This window comes from Mobula hypostoma, chromosome 13, assembly GCF_963921235.1.
Source record: "Mobula hypostoma chromosome 13, sMobHyp1.1, whole genome shotgun sequence".
NCBI classification, from domain to species: domain Eukaryota; kingdom Metazoa; phylum Chordata; class Chondrichthyes; order Myliobatiformes; family Myliobatidae; genus Mobula; species Mobula hypostoma.
Genome location: NC_086109.1, coordinates 68,586,728 through 68,602,001, shown reverse-complemented (window position 1 = coordinate 68,602,001; position 15,274 = coordinate 68,586,728). Strand labels below are relative to the sequence as shown.

Here is a 15,274-nt window from a genome sequence, read left to right as displayed (position 1 = left end):
TCAGTAAGTCCAAGAAACATAGTAAAACCAGTGAAAGACCATACCCAACAGGGCGGATAAACAACAAATACACAGTTCATAACGAGGCGACTGAAGTAATCCCCACCGGTTCAAGAGCCTGACGGTTGAGAGGTAATAACTGTTCCTAAACCTTGTGGTCTAGGTACTGAGGCTCCTGTACGTTCTTCCTGCTGACAGCACTGGGAAGAGAGCAAGGCCCGGGGTGGTGGGGTCCCTGCTTTCGTGCGACAGCGCGCCATGTTAGTTGTGCTCAGTGGTGGGGAGGGTTTTACCCATTATGGACAGGGCCGTATCCATTAATTTTTATGGGATTTTACGTTCAAGGGCATTAGTGTTTCCATACCAGACTGTGATGCAACCAGTCAATATAATCTCCACCAAATATCTACAGAGTTTGTCAAAGTTTTAGATGTCATGCCAAACATTCGCAAACTTCTAATGTTGTTGCCGTACTTTCTTCATAACTGTACTTCCATGCTGGGCCCAGGACAGATCTTCTGAAATGATAACACCAAGGAATTCAAAGTTGCCATCCCTCTCCACCTCTGGTTTCCCAATGAGGGTTATTAAGGAAATCAAGGAATGTAGGATTACTGAGGACAGCAGAACTGAGATAAAAGATCAATGATAATCACCTTGAATGGGATTCAAAACTGACCTGTAACTATTTCATTGGTAATAGATTCTGTTACTATATGAATTGGAAGCAGAGGCAGACATGCAGGGGTTGCACTTTAACAAAAGCAATTGTGATTTCATACTTAAATTTTAAGATCACTTGCTTCCTGTTTATAAATACTTTCCCTGTGGCTGCATAGCTTTTCTCTCGCTGTTCCAGTTTCTTCAGAGACATCCGGTTGCATGGATTAATTGGCTGCTGTAACTGGTCTCCTGAGTGTGTAGGTAAACGGATGAGAAAGTGGGGGCAATAAAATAATTAGGTTAACGTAGAAATAGTGTAAATGGGTAGTTGATTGTCAGCATGAACCCAATAGACTGAAGAATCGATCCGGTTTGTAGATTGGACTCTGCAGTTCATGTTATATGTTTTTCTGATTTCTGGTTACTTGTTCCTTAATTCCTATTTTGTGCAATATTGATCGGGGCAGACTGGCTCTGAAGCCTGCAGTCAATAAATGACACAATGCTAACCTGAACTGAACTGTTTCAATGGCTTTGTGGTTTGATGTTTTACATTCTGTGTTTCTCGGTCTTTTTTTTTGCTGTTTGCGCAATTTGTTCTTTTTTTGCACATTGGCTATTTGATGTTTTCTTTGAACGGGTTTCATGGTGTTTCTTTGAATCTTTGGCTTGTTTCTATGCTGTACCTCTTCATGTTTTTACAGCTGTGTTGGATCTGTTATTAAATAAATCTGAAATATAAAACCCTCAGTTATGATACAGGATTGCATAAAAATCCATTGGTCAATGTCCTTTAAAGGAGGAAATCCACCACCCTTGCTCAATGTGACTGCCCTTAAACAACTGGAGATGTTTCTCAACTCTGGGATGGTCAATAAATGCCACCTTTGCCAGTAAGGTCCACATGCCATCAACACATCATTTAACACGAATGAAAGTACATCGGTTCCAGGTAGACCAAGATTCCCAAATGCAAAACAAGAATTTAATAACGCCAAGTGTTTTTGCTTGAATTATTTGACAACTCCCCTTCAAGGCTGCTCAGCTCCCTGGTTGTAGGTACCACAGAAAATGAAGACAATGTGATTTAAAAGCTACAGGAGAACACAAATCACACAAAATTACTGCTTTCCATTTTTGGTGTACAAATCGTTGACATACACCGTTCCTGACAACTGCTCTTTTTAACAGGAGGAGCCAAGATATTGGAAAGGAACAAGATGAGGCCAGGATTTAAATAGAAAAATACTATGTTAATGTGCTAGTTGGTAAATATCACTAAAGGTAATGCTTAAACTCTATAATGGAACCACTTCCATCAGCATCAATGCTGGCCCACATATATTTCTGGTCCATATCTCTTGGACTGCTTTCAAGTGACCAAGGAGAGGTGAAGGTATTGTGCAAGATCTCTCTGCCTTACAGCAAATAATCTTTCCTTCCAAAAGACTTCAACATTTTCAAGGCCTTTGGCAGGCAACACAGAAATGAAAGTCTGTCCTACATGGGTTCAGGCCTGACAATTCTTCTCTTTGTTTTCCTCAATTTCCCCTGCCAAATCAATCCAAGAATTGCACACAGCATTCCCAATATAATATTACTGGTGAGAAATTCAAGTTACAATGAATCCAGTTGGACACATTCTTCATTAATACATATTCTCCTTGAAACTCAATCACTGATTCAGTAACAAACTACCGACCAACAAGGAACAAAGATAAGTTTTCACTCTGCCTATGACTGGAATTAGTTTAAAAGGTCTCCTATTCCATCTCCTCTTCACTGTGGGTGGTGGAACCAACCAGTGAATGAAACTTAGAAGTCATTGACTCAGAGGTCCAGCACAGAAACATCCCCAACCACCCCACCCCCCAGCCCCCAGTTGACTAATCTGGGCCGATCAATCATCCACCAATTGACGAACTTAACCTGTTCTTTAACAGATTTGACATTGTGACCCCTGCCCATCCCCCACACGAGCCATCTGTTGTCGGCCCCCAACCAACACATATTCCACTCTCCCCTCCTACCCCTCCTCACAGTCCCCCACCCTGCTCTCATGACGATACCCCTCCCCCACACGAAACCACCACGGTGGGCTTCATGGCTGAACAGGTGAGAAGACAGCTGAAACGTCTCAACCCAAGCAAGGCTGCAGGACCGGATGGTGTCAGTAGCAGGGTGCTCAAAGCCTGTGCCTGTCAGCTATTTGGAGTACTTTGCCATGTATTCAACATGAGCCTGAGGCTCTGGGGGTTCCTGTACTGTGGAAGACGCCCTGCCTCGTCCCTGTGCCGAAGACGCCGTGCCCCAGCGGCCTCAATGACTATAGACCGGTGGCATTGACCTCCCACATCATGAAGACCCTGGAGAGACTTGTTCTGGAGCTTCTCCGGCCTATGGTCAGGCCACAGTTAGATCCTCTCCAGTTCGCCTACCAGCCCCGACTAGGAGTTGAGGATGCCATCATCTACCTGCTGAACCGTGTCTACGCCCACCTGGACAAGCCAGCGAGCACTGTGAGGGTCATGTTTTTTGACTTCTCCAGTGCGTTCAACACCATCCGCCCTGCTCTGCTGGGGGAGAAGCTGACAGCGATGCAGGTGGATGCTTCCCTGGTATCATGGATTCTCGATTACCTGACTGGCAGACCACAGTACGTGTGCTTGCAACACTGTGTGTCCGACAGAGTGATCAGCAGCACTGGGGCTCCACAGGGGACTGTCTTGTCTCCCTTTCTCTTCACCATTTACACCTCGGACTTCAACTACTGCACAGAGTCTTGTCATCTTCAGAAGTTTTCCGATGACTCTGCCATAGTTGGATGCATCAGCAAGGGAGATGAGACTGAGTACAGGGCTACGGTAGGAAACTTTGTCACATGGTGTGAGCAGAATTATCTGCAGCTTAATGTGAAAAAGACTAAGGAGCTGGTGGTAGACCTGAAGAGAGCTAAGGTACCGGTGACCCCTGTTTCCATCCAGGGAGTCAGTGTGGACATGGGGGAGGATTACAAATACCTGGGGATACGAATTGACAATAAACTGGACTGGTCTAAGAACACTGAGGCTGTCTACAAGAAGGGTCAGAGCCATCTCTATTTCCTGAGGAGACTGAGGTCCTTTAACATCTGCCGGACGATGCTGAGGATGTTCTACAAGTCTGTGGTGGCCAGTGCTATCATGTTTGCTGTTGTGTGCTGGGGCAGCAGGCTGAGGGTAGCAGACAACAATAGAATCAACAAACTCATCCGTAAGGCCAGTGATGTTGTGGGGATGGAACCGGACTCTCTCACGGTGGTGTCTGAAAAGAGGACGCTGTCTAAATTGCATGCCATCTTGGTCAATGTTTCCCATCCTCTACATAATGTACTGGTTGGGCACAGGAGTACATTCAGCCAGAGACTCATTCCACCGAGATGCAGCACAGAGCGTCATAGGAAGTCATTCCTGCCTGTGGCCATCAAACTTTACAACTCCTCCCTTGGAGGGTCAGACACCCTGAGCCGATAGGTTGGTCCTGGACTTATTTCATAATTTACTGGCATAACTTACATATTACTATTTAACTATTTATGGTTCTATTACTATTTATTATTTATGGCGCAACTATAACGAAAACCAATTTCCCCCGGGATCAATAAAGTATGACTATGACTATGACTATAATCTGATATTATCCCATTTTGTTTACACTCCCCACATTCTTACTAGCTCTGTCTAGATTCTAACACTTACTTACAGACAGGGAGAGTTGCGCCCTTCAGCCCATGTAGCTGTGCCACCTAGCATTCCTAGCCTAATCACGGGACAATCTACAATGACCAAATAATCAACCAACCAGTACGCCGTTGGACTGTGGGAGGAAAGGAAGCCGGAGCACCCGGAGGAAACCCAAGTGGGCAAGGGGAGAATGTACAGACTCCTTACGGACCGTGGCACAAGATGAACCAACACACTGTGCCAACCACTATGCTACCATACCACCTCAAATGTCAGTCAACCTACTAACATGCTCGTCTTTATGATGTGGGAGGCAATCAGAGCACCCAGTGGAAACCGACAAAGGTAGTACCCAATGTCGGAATCGACTCTCGCGCTGAAGTGAGGGCGGGGGGGGTGGTGTCAGCAGCTCTGATAGCTGTGTCACTGTGCTCTCCTTAACACTAATGTAAGTTTATTTAAAATGCCATGACCAAATTAGGAAACATTTAAAATGTACCACGTAGAAACTAACTATAAACTTGCTAGCAAAGTCCAAAATTTCTCCTGATAATAATACGATTACAATCTAAAATATCAATGCATCAGCTTTGCAATCTCTTCCAAGTGTCAATTAATCCTCAAAATGGACAGAACAGTTACCAGTCCATAATGCAACCTTTCTTTCTCCGTTAACTGCCAAGAATAGGTTTGCCAACCATTTAAACACAGCACGTACTAAATGATTATACTCCCCAGGCAAGGATTTGTTTTAAATGAAGGCATTATGATGTGGATTAAAATTCTGCTGGGAAGGCAAGGAAATAACTGTTCAAAACAGAGATCTTGGACTTTAATATGCAGAGCATGGCATCTTATTTTTGAAGACATTTTATGGAATATCCAGCATCTTTTATCTCAAATCATTTCACCAAAGATGCTATCAGCAACAATACCATAACTTGATGAAGAACAGGCCATGGCACAGTAAAAAAGTTCAAAGTTTCTCGGAAGTCCCACATCTCACGCAGACGGGAGAAGGAAGAAAAACTCTCCCTGCCATGCCCGACCACAGTCCGACTCTGAGTCGTCCAAAACCTTCGAGCTCTGATCAGCCCTCTGACACCGAGACCGAGCACCATCTCTGCCGAACTTGCAGAGAATTGCATAAAATTACATGGAAATCTTGGCCAAATGTTTTGTCAAAGAAGTGTTTTTACATGAGAGAGAATATGTAATGTATGGATCTATTCCTTTGCGAGCAATAACACCCCTCTCCATAAGCACTATGTAATGATCTGTTTCTGTGCATGGGTTGCTGTCCATGCATGTGCATTGTCCTCACTCTCATTGCAATGTGAATACACCAGTTAAAGCCATCTCCCGCATGCGTGCTTTTATTTAATCGATACATAGTTGTGCACAGACACAACAAATTGGCAACGAGTACGAACCTGAACATCAGAAAACATCACAAACTGCACCGACAGTTAGGGACAAAACAGCATGAGAAAGCCAAAGGACCAGTGAGAAACAGTGAAAGAGGCGCTGAATTTAAGGTGAAAATAACTCGACAATGGCTTCAATCAGGAAACCTGATGAACTTGATAGCGCTAATGAAGGTTGGGAGTCATATATTGAGAGAGTTGAACTGTATTGTAACTCACACAATGTGAAGGAGCAAAAGAAAGCCCCTGCTCTTCATAGCTTAATGGCTGCAAGGACATAGAATCTCTTACCCAACTTAGTAACCCCTGCAAAGCCAGCAAGCAAGACGCTTGACAAAACTGTTACAATTTTACAAAATCACTTGAGCCCTAAACCGTTGGCAATGGCTGAAAGATTTAGATCTTACAAAAGGAACCAGTCAAAAGATAAAAGCATTTCTGAATTGTGCCAACTTTACCAATACGGTGGCTTTCGAGATGGACTCTCTGATGCATTAACAGACAAGCTTGCGTGCGGCATGCATAGTCGAGGCACTCAAAAGAGGCTACCTAACCTTAGAAATTGACCGTTGCAATATCGTTAGAGACTGCAGCAAAGGATGCACGGAACTACAGAAAAAGAAAGTTAGAATGCGAAATGCACAAAATGTCCCTGAATGGCGCAAAAAGCCAAAAATGTTAGCAATGTGGCAAATTTTCCCATGATGCAAATGACTGTTGGTTCAAGGAAAACATGAGTAGAAAGTGACACAGGCAAGGTCACAAAGAGAGAGTGTGCAAGTCAGACGAAAAGCACAACCAAATAGACCAACACACCAAGTGAAGAGTTTCACACACAAATCTAAGCAAATCATTTGGTTCACAATAGATGTGTCTGATGTAAAACTAAATGGAACTGGGCACAGGGTCAGTTTTGTCTATAATTTCAGAGGCTGACTACAACATTCTGTTTTCTAAGGTACCATTAGAGAAGATCTTCATGATGCTAAAGGCCTACACAGGCACAAAGTGTCTCCGAAAGGCAAACTGAAGGTAAATGTGATGTATGGAGGCCAAACACAACAGTTAGAGCTTCATGTATTGAAAAGTGGAGGGCTAGTGCTTTTCAGATGTGAATGGTTAAGAAAAATCCAACTAGACTGATACTCAAGCAAAGCTCTCAGTGTGACATCAACAGGCAACTGCAGCCCAAATGGTAGAACTAACCAGAGGCTTACACAGCTGCTTAATGCTAATCAGAAGGTGTTTGAGGAGGGAATAGGTAAACAGATCAAAGACTTGGCCAAAAGCTGTTTGTGATGCCAGAGAATTCAAAATGCACCCCACAGAGAGGGAGTGGCCATCTTCACCATGGCAAAGAGTACACATTGACTTTGTTGGGTCATTCATGGACTCCATGCTCCTGATTGCTGTGGATGCTTATTCAAAGTGGCCGGAAGAGGGGTAGGAGAAAATGGCGGCGTGATGCAGCGCACGCGGCCGCTCCGAATTGATATCGTATTTGTGAACTAGGATGATTTGATGGAGACAGCTGTGAGAAGCATGGAGGAACATCTGGAGAAACTTCTGAAATGCCCGCTTCGCTGCCGCTGCTACTGTGCAATCCAGAGTTTCCGGAGGGGAAGGCCCCAAATCCTCGGCTTTGCCTATTGTCTGTTGCCAGCGCCAGGGTCGAAGCACTCGGCAGAGATGGTGCTCGGTGCTTGGTGTTGGAGAGCTGGTCAGAGGCTCTAAGTTTTCGGTTGGACTCGGAGTCGGACTGTGGTCGGGTGCTTCCAGGCTGCTGTATCAGCAAGTTTGCAGCGCTGGAAGCTCATGGCAGGAAGAGTTTTCTTCCTTCAACCGTCTGCGTGAGATGATGGGACTTTCGAGAGACTTTTTACCATGCCCTTGGTCTGTTCTTCTATCAAATTACGGTATTGCTTGCACTGTTGTAACTATATGTTATGATTATGTGGTTTTTGTCAGTTTTTTTTAGTCTTGGTTTGTCTTGTGTTTCTGTGATGTCATTCTGGAGGAACAAATTGTATCATTTCTTAATGCATGCATTACTAAATGACAATAAAAGAGGACTGTGTGTCCTCATAATCTAATCTAATCTAATCTAAATTATACCAATAAAGTCAACCACCTCAGCAAAGTCCGTTCCACTCTGACTATCTTCACCAGAAGTGGCTTACCAGAACAAACTGTGAGTGACAATGGACCACAATGTGCATCAAAAGAATTCTGACCACTCATGATGGAAAATAGCATCAGTCATTTCAAGTCAGCTCCTCACCACCCAGCAACGAATGGGTTAGCTAAAAGGTTTACCCAAACCTTCAAGAAATCCATTAAAGTGATGGGCAAGGAGGACATTTCTCTTCAGCATAAGGTGAACAACTTCTGTTTTGTGTATCAGACCTCTGTTCGTGCAACCACAAATCAAACACCTACAACGCTGTTCATGAGCAGGAATCTAACATCTTACAAAGACCACCTGAACCCAGACCTCCAGAAGGAAGTACAGGATAAAATGTTCAGCCAGTTACCAAATGAAACAACAAGGAGCTTCAAGGTTGGACTGGAGGTCCTCGTGTATGATTACCAAGAACACACCTGAGTCAACTGCATCCAACAAGTTGGAAACATTACCATCACCAGATTGACCTCTCAGTAACAATCATGTCACTGACAGCAACGTGACATGGGAAACCAAGAACGGTATCTTAGACAAGACACCAACCAAACCCAATGCCACTCCGCAGGTCCATAGGCGTGACCAGAACATTATTTTTGACAAGATACCTGCCAAACCTGACGCCACTCCATAGATCCAGAGGCATGATGGGAACCTTATTGTTAACAAGACACCCGCCAAACCTGATGCCACTCCACTCTTCCAGAGGCACTATCCTGAAAGAAACAGAGTGCCACCCAAAAGACTAAACCTTTAATAACTGAATTATGGATTGTTACCGTGAAAGCATGTTTATTTGGAATATAAGTTTATGAAAGGGAAATTGAATGTTTTGCATACAACAAGTTTTATGTTGCATTAATCTAAATGTTGAGGAAGTGTAATGTACGGATTGATTTCTTTCAGATCAATGACCGCCCCCCACCCCCCTTAGCACTACATGTCGATCTGTTGTTTGCACATGCGCTGTTGCTTGTCTACACATGCGCTTGGTTCTTTTGCTCTCAATGCAATGTGAGTACACCACTTAAAGCCATCTCCCGTGTGCATGTTTTTATTTAATGTATATGTAGTTGTGCACAGACACAACAGAACACATGATCTGCCACGGTGTATACAGGGGTATCTTGCTCTCTATACAGAACCTGGTAGAGACTTCATCCCAAGAAATCCTTGATATAAACACTGGCCTATAGGTATTCCCTGGGTATAGAAGTAGAAACAAGGCTGACTGCACAGGATCAAAGTAAGCTGCAGAGAGTTGTAAAATGAGTCAGCTCCATCATGGGCACTAGACTCCGGAGTATAATACCCGGGACAGCTTGGAGGAGCGATGCTTCAAGAGGCGCTGTTCCATTATTGATGACCCTCATCACCAAGGACATGCCCCTTTCTCATTGTTACCATCAGGAAGGAGGTACAGGAGCCTGAAGGCACACACGCTCAATGATTCAGGAACAGCTTCTTTGCTTCTTGCCCTCTGCCATCCAATTTCTGAATGGACACTGAGCCCATGAACACTACCTCACTACTTTTACTTTTTCTTTATTTCTTTATTTTTATTTTTTGCACCACTTATTCTACATTATATATATATAAAACTGTAATTCAGTTTCTTTTTCTATTATTACGTTTTGCACCATAATGCTGTCGCAAAGTTAACAAATTTCACAACATTAAACCTGATTCTGATTCTGAATATTGGGTACAACTGAAGACCAGGGTGAAATCTCAGGGTGGGTACCAAGAGGCCACCTTAGTACCTCAGAATGGATGGACTCCTAATGCATGGTATTGGTATATTATTGTCACATGTACCAAGATACAGTGGAAAAGCTTGTCGTGCATACTGTTCATGTAGATCAAATCAATACACAGTGCATTGAGATAGAACAAGCCAAAACAATAACAATGCAGAATAAATTGTAAAAGTGACAAAGTACAGTGCAGATAAACAATAACATACAAAATTATCATGAGCAAGGTTGCGAGGTAAGGGTCCATCTTATTGTACAATAGGCAGTTAACAGCAGGATAGAAGCTGTCTATAAACCTGGTGATGATGGCCAGTTCTTCACTTGTGAAGATCAGGAGGGAAGAAGAGTCCTCAGGGGCGACGGCACGATCGTTGGTGATGTTAGAGGCCATTTCTGGATCTGCAGACTCTGGAGCAGTAGGGACACGAGAACAGCTGGGAGGCAGGTGTATGAGTAGTTGGATCCTGCCTGTGTCTTCTCATCTCTTCAGCAGTCGCTCTTCCGGATTCCTCAAAGTTCTTGGCTGCTCTGTGGATCAGCCACCTCCAGCGGACTCTGTACAAGCCAGCTCCTGCCACTCATTGACCTCGATACTTGCCTGAGAGAGCTGCTGCTTAAGTTGGTCTTTGTACCTCTTGTGTGGGGCACCATGATCTCTCCTGCCCTGAGGGAGTTCTCCGTAGAGTACTGCTTTTGGTAACCTGGAGCTGTCCATGTGAGACACATGGCCTGACCAGCGGAGCTGCTTGACCAGCAAAGTGTCATCAGTGCTTGGAAGTTGAGCCTTCTCCAGGACCTCGTTGTTGGAGACACGATCCTGCCAGCCAATACCCATGATGGAGCAGAGGCAGCGCTGATGGAAGCACTCAAGCAACTGGATTTGCTTGTGGTACAAGACCCAGACTTTAGAGCCGTCTAACAGTGTTGTGACGATGGCAGCCCTGTACAGCTGGATTCTCCTAGACAGACGCCGCCAGTGGTTCTTCCACCCACGTTTCTGGAGGCACCTGAAGGCGCTGCTGGCTCTGGCGAGTCGATTGTCAATGTCCCTTACTAAAGTAGCATCGTTGGAGATGACACTGCCCAGGTAGGACTGGGCAACCGTGGTGAGAAGGTGATCATCAAGGGTGATCCAAGGTGGGCTGTAAATGCCACGAGAGGGCTTCTGATCATTGTTTTCTTCAAACCACCGTTAACTCAGAAGCCTGAGTGACTACAGCCTGTAGTACAGGCTTTAAGGCTTTTGTATCTTCTGCCCAATGGGAGAGGGAAGGGGAGAGAAGATTCAAGTAAGTGGTTTACTCACTTAACAGGAAATTTGGTTCTGAACACAATGCCTAGGTGTCCAGAGGACTATAAGACATAGGAGCAGAATTAGGCAATTCGGCCCATCGAGCCCATTCCCCCTCAACCCCATTCATCTGCCTTGTCCCTGTAACTTTTGACACCTTACTAGTCAAAAACCTATCAACCGCCGCTTTAAATGTACCCAATAACTTGGCCTCCACAGCCACCAGTAGCAGTGAATTCCACAAATTCACCACCCTCTGGTTAAGGAAACTCCTCCTCATTTCTGTTCTAAAGGGACATCCTTGCACTTTGAGGCTGTGCCCTCTGTTCCTAGCCTCCCCCCACAATAAGAAACATCTCCACGTCCAGAAGGCACACTGCATGGGGAATTCATTGCAGATACATTCACAGGACAAAACTGTACAGGAACAGGACAATGATGCCAATGCAATAGAATCGTTCCAATGCACATGATCTCTATCCCTCCATTAACTGCCCAATCATGTACCTGCCCCAATGCCTTGTAAATGTTACTATTGTATCTTCCACAGAGTGCATGTTCCAGACACCTGGAACACCATGCTAATAAAACTTACCTCATAAATCTTCTTTCAGCTTTCTCCCTCTCACCTTAAAGCTACATCCTCTAATATTTGACATTTCCTCAAATATTTGACATTTCCTCACTGGTTCCACATCAGGTTTGAAGAGCAACAGGAAATACCTAATTCCTGACTGACCAGAAAACAACTGCTGTTCCACTTCAAACATGGAAACAATTATAAATGGTAAGGAACTGGAAAAGAAATAAATATTTATCAACTGAATTTCCAACCACCAGTTGCTTAAGTGAATGTTTACAACATTTCTCCATTAAACCCTTCCAACACAGTAACAGTCATGAAATTAACAGACACCACAAATGAACAAGTTTAAATAAGCAAGTTTCATTATAAATAAAGCCAACGGAATTTACAATGGAAGCAATTGAAGGACAGTTGCACTTTCTAGTCCAATTATATACTTCACTTGCCACCTCGCTTGGAGGCCACACTCACAGCCTGAGGTATTGCATTTGGGTCACCTACAAATTAAAAATTGTTTATTGCTACCACCAAGTCAGTTGTTGGGCATGCAAGTGGACAGGATGCGGAACTCAGCATATAGAAACAAAATGGCGCACTACAGCAAACAAGCTACAGTACCTATTTAACAAAGAATGTGTAAAACCAGAGCAAGATTACCCATTAAATGATGGGCAGTTATTCCAGTACATGAGGAATAGTTTTATAGTACAAACTGGGCATTTTCATAGTCACAGCCCTCAAGATCTGAGTGATTGATTGACAGAGAAATGGGGTGCCATGGTAATGTAGCAGTTACTGCAACCCTATTACAGTTCGGCGCACTGGAGTTCAATTCCCGTGTTCTCACTAAGAAAGTTTGCACTTTCTTCCTGCTTGCGTGTGGGTTTCCCCCAAGTGTTCCAATTTCCTACCACAGTCTAAAGACGTACAGTCACTAATTGGTCAATGTGAATTGTCCTGTGACCAGGCTAGAGTTAAGTAGGTGGGTTGCTGGCAGTACAGCTTGTTGGGGCCAGAACTGTATCTCTAAATAAAGGAACTATCCAACCAATAGTATTCTAGTCAGGAATAACTGTGTCATCTTGGTCAACCAGGGATTAACTTGAAAATATTTCAAACTCTAAAAGGTAATGATCCCTGACAGGACACTTTGCAAAAACCATTTAACACGTTGGGTTGAAGTTTTCCAGAGATGTGCTACTTAGTTAAAATTTACCCACCTCCACCTTAACACTTTGCCCTAAAGACAACAAAGAGGTTTCCATTTGTGAAGGAAAAATAAAGCTAATACTCATAAGAGCAAAGCAAAAAAGTAAAATAACACTGACAACTGAAGTGTTAAAAAAAATGCTGGAAATACTTGACAGATCAGCAACATCTGTGGGGCAAGGCAGGGAGCCAAGAGCTCAAGTTTACGTGATCTAGCTCTGCTGAAAGCGTTGCGGCCTTAACCATCAACTGCATGCCTCTCCACGGAAGCTGCCTGGCCTGCCGAGTATTTCCAACACTCGTTTTTTAACTTTTAAGCCAACAAGTACAAAACAGCATCACAGTGAACTCTGAGGTTATCCCTTTCCTCAGACATCCACGTGCTTAGCATCACAGAGGCTAGCTATGGCACATCGAACGGGCAGGCTCAAGGGAAAGAGCAGCAAGTGTGAATTCATGGAGGTAAGTACAAACGTTTGTAGTACAGGGCAGGGGCGTGCATGTGGGTAGCTGGGCAGTCTCCTACACCAGTTCTATTAGATGCCTGAATCTCTTCTCTACACATTTCTTTTTGAACGTTATTCTTCAATCTGCTTCCATCATCCTTTGAAGCTGATCAATAATTGCTAGCTGCCCAGTAGAGCCGACCTTACCTCGGTGTACCTGCTTACAACACTACACTGCTGGGAACACCTTCACTGCACCCAAGCCATACACATCCACAGAATCACCAGGCAAAGGAAAACTAGACAAATCACGTGAGCTCAGAGATCTAGATCCTGCCAGCCCCGATCCAAATCCAAAGGCTTTACTACAATTATAGTAATAAAAATCTATTTTTATATTATAAGATTATATGATCAATGAATTATTGGGAGAAAGCTTGTATATTACTGCTAATGACATCACCAAACGAGATATGTTTTCTACACGGCATTCATCTTAACTGCTATTTTTTTTAAAAAAGGCATAATACGGATCTGAAGGTGTTCCTGTTAGAACAGCGGAGACAAATATTGGCAACGCTGAATTGTAAATGGATGTAGCAAGAAGCAAGTATTATTTAGTAACAGGCTTCCACCACGATTCACTGCTGGCAGTTTCCAGACCTGCTCTGATGGGTGTAATCTGTCAGATGAGGCAAGGCAGGCGAACGGGTGAGTGGAGGAGTCTGAACACTGCGCTGGCTAGGGAGGGTCACCTTGTTGGATCCTTTCAGTGTCGGCTTGGCACTCAGAAGAAATAGGTTGCCGCCTATTTCCCCATTCCACATCCCTCCCCCAACCCCCACCCCATGCTTACAGATTAAACGGCAAGACAACACGTGAGAGAAATGCAAAACCAAAACAAATTTGCAGTTAACGAAAAGATCCGAGGTCGCTGCTCAACAAAAGCAAAGTTCACCAAAGTCGCTAACTTCAGGGCTGCGCATATGATTCTCATATAGGCAACATCTGTTTCCTGCAGATGTAAACCGGTTTAAGCCATGCGTTTCTTTTCTGTTTTCGAGCGACTAGTTGATTAGCAGAAAATAACAAACAAAGAAAAATTGTCTTACATTTTAGAATGAATGCAAGAAGTTAAAGTAACACGCACCTCCTGGAACCACCCGGCTGCTACCTGGCACTCACTCTATCCGGCCACACAGACACCTCCAACTCCGCTGCTCACTCACTTCCTCATTCACATTTACAACATAATGTACCTTTAAAGGGGAGGCGATTCTCACCCGACTAAAAATGCTGCGACTGCAGCAGCCGCCACCGCAGCCGTCAGAAGACTCTGATATCCACAACCCCTTCCTTGAGCTCGATTCAGAAATGGGAGGTACAATCCACGGCTTTTAAATATTGCCCTCGCCAGCTCGGGAGGGGCACTCCACTGGGAGAGAAACCATGCAAGTTTGCAACAGTGCGGCTCGAGTCTGTTTCATCGGCTCCAGAACTGAAAGATTTTCAATCTCACTGCTTTCGTAGGAGATGGAAACTAAATTTATTCACCTTCAAAAGGCCATCAGTTTTGTGAAACTTGGCTGTATAAGTACCGTATCCAGCATCACAAAGGTATGCGGTTCGCTGTCTCCTCCAGCACACACACACACACACACACACACACACACACACACACACACACACACACACACACACACACACACACACAACTCTGCACACCCATCCAACACACACCTACCAGTGACCCACTCTCCAGATCCTGAAATGACTCACCATTGACTCATTCACAGATTTATTTCCCTCATCCCAGGATCCCACCTCACTCCCTTTTCGCAGACTCAGTTCCTGATCACAGACTCACTCTCCACTGCCCTGTCCACAGAAGCACCTTTTGCCTCCAAGACCTAATTCATGGCTTCATGTAACTATCCTTCACTCCACTTCATAGTGATCTCCCCTCTCACAGAAGTTCATTTCATTCCTAT

General features: G+C 44.3%; 1 protein-coding gene across 5 annotated transcripts in view; it reads right to left on the bottom strand.

The window, feature by feature from the left end:
- The window catches only part of mctp2b (multiple C2 domains, transmembrane 2b), a 493,262-nt gene extending 478,375 nt beyond the window's left edge, over window positions 1-14,887 (bottom strand). Inside the window, exon 1 of one of the 5 annotated variants that reach the window (XM_063065909.1) lies at window positions 14,543-14,887. The gene's annotated coding sequence lies outside the window, so the exon portion shown is untranslated. The other 4 variants (XM_063065910.1, XM_063065907.1, XM_063065911.1 and 1 more) reach the window with 4 other exon arrangements.
- Between the last annotated feature and the right edge of the window lie 387 nt (window positions 14,888-15,274).